Raw genomic sequence first — 2,508 nt, forward strand, 5'->3', positions numbered from 1 at the left:
GCATTACATGTCTTAGACCCTTCCACATTTGTGCAACTCTTACCCAACATAAAGTCTCTTTCCATCTAGCAGCAACATTTCCTTGTTTAACAATGCTAAATTTCAGAAAAGAGATGTGCAATGCAGTTTATATCCCTGTATTTTCTAGAAGAATCTTGGAGATGAATCATAGAAAATGCTATCACTTTTAGGTTTTCTTTTAGCTAAAAACACAGCCATATCTCAATCCTTCCTCAAAGGAAATAAAAAGACCTTCGTATTCTTTACTCAGTGAAATGTACTACACTCTAATCATTATCATTTTGCACTTATCAGGATTTTCAAAATACATTATATATAAAATCAAATTATATGTCATTCTTTACTAGATGTATCGTTATAAACTTAAGCACACAATATTGTTTTACATTTCCATTTAACTAGAGGTCAGTTATTCATTAATCTTGGTAAGACTGCACATTTATATATTAAAGAAATATTTGTATGTTCTAACATCTTGTAATTACATTAAAGTTATCATTGTAATGTAAACAAATGCAAAAACACCAAATCATTTCTTTCTGAAAAATACTTACTTTGAAAAGTGTTTAATTTGGAAATCCTGGGAAATGCTAAATATGAAGATTTATATTTTACGCAATATGACACTAGCATTTTTACTTTTTAAATTTTCTATAACTTATAATATCAGTGACTTGCTTGATAAAATAATGATAAATTCTCTCAGAAAACTTCAAATATCAGACTTAGTTGGTGTGCAACTGACTTGAAATAACTGGTTGTTATAAATAATTCAATAAACTAAATAGATTTTCATTGAAGATATAGGAGTCCTAAATTGAATTGCCCTAAAAATGAATGAAATAAAAGTTTTCATTTTTAAGAAGTTGATATGGAATATGGGTAGAAAATTGTATGATAGATATTACCTAGCCTGAGGGCAGGTGTGCTTTTGACTCAGATAAAGATATTAGTCATAAATATAAAAAATAGAAATATAACCTAAATTTTTCTAATGCTTTGAAGAGACAAACAAGAAATTACAATGTAAACATATCTTTTATGTCTCTTCATGATATGAAAGTGAAAGTGAAGTTGCTCAGTCGTGTCCGACTCTTTGAGACCCCATGAACTGTAGCCTCCCAGGCTCCTCCATCCATGGGATTCTCTAGGCAAGAGTACTAGAGTGGGTTACCATTTCCTTCTCCAAGGGATCTTCCCGACCCAGGGATCGAACCCGGGTCTCCCTCATTGGAGGCAGACGCTTATAACCTCTGAGCCACCAGGGAAGCCCCAATTAATAATGAATTTGAGTTAAAATGAATTTCTATAAAGTCAGGATAATAATGGTACATTTTTCACATTAATCTTTTGAAGATTAAGTGAAACACATTAGACAATACACTAAATAATACACACATGCATTATTACATAATAATACATACATACATGTAGTCTATACATACATGCACATACACACCAAACAAAAACTGCTGCTGCTGCTAAGCCACTTCAGTCGTGTCCGACTCTGTGCGACCCCATAGACGGCAGCCACCAGGCTCCCCCATCCCTGGGATTCTCCAGGCAAGAACACTGGAGTGGGTTGCCATTTCCTTCTCCAATGCAGGAAAGTGAAAAGTGAAAGTGAAGTCACTCACTCGTGTCCAACTCTTAGTGACCCCATGGACTGCAGCCTACCAGGCTCCTCCATCCATGGGATTTTCCAGGCAAGAGTACTGGAGTGGGGTGCCACTGCCTTCTCCAAAACAAAAACTGGCACATTGTAAAAACTCAAACTAAAGGTTATTCTTTCTTCTTATTATTATTTTTGCTTCTATGATTAGTGTCTTAGAATTTCTATCATTAATATATTGTTATTTGTTATATTTAAAATATACATTTAAGCCATTATATACTAGAGAGACAGGGAGAGATAGAGAAATAAACAGGACCTTAGAGAATATAATCAGGTAATTGGAAGTAAATTTCAAAGAAGTGAACCAGAAATTCAATTTTGCTCACTATCTGTTAAAATTAGAGACTTTCTGGGAGAGAAACCAACTCTGCATGTTGAATGATATTTAGATTGGCTTCCTCACACTTATACACATGTATAGATCTGTGTGACAGAGGAAAGTAATGTTCTTTGTTGCTTCTTATTCTGAAATCAATCAAGAGAGCTGTTCATAATTTCATTTGAAATAGCCAATGATATTGCCATTACACATTTCTTGCCCTGCAGACTTTTCAGGGTACTACATCATGCCCCAAGGAATTATTGTAGGATGATCTTACTTCTGCCTCTTCTTGCTGCCTCTCCAATTTAAGAGAATCTTGTGATTAGCATCTCATATTGATATCAAATTCATCACGTACAATGCTGAACTGCCCAAGTTCCCTTAAACAATGAATGATCCCATTGCATGTAACTGCTCCATACAGAAATCAGAAAATCATTCTAACTTCTCTTTGTTTTTTTTTTTTTCTTTTTTCAATTTTAATTAAAAA

The sequence above is a fragment of the Bison bison genome, unplaced genomic scaffold (assembly GCF_000754665.1).
Source record: "Bison bison bison isolate TAMUID 2011002044 unplaced genomic scaffold, Bison_UMD1.0 scf7180017863912, whole genome shotgun sequence".
In the NCBI taxonomy this organism is placed as follows: Eukaryota; Metazoa; Chordata; class Mammalia; order Artiodactyla; family Bovidae; genus Bison; species Bison bison.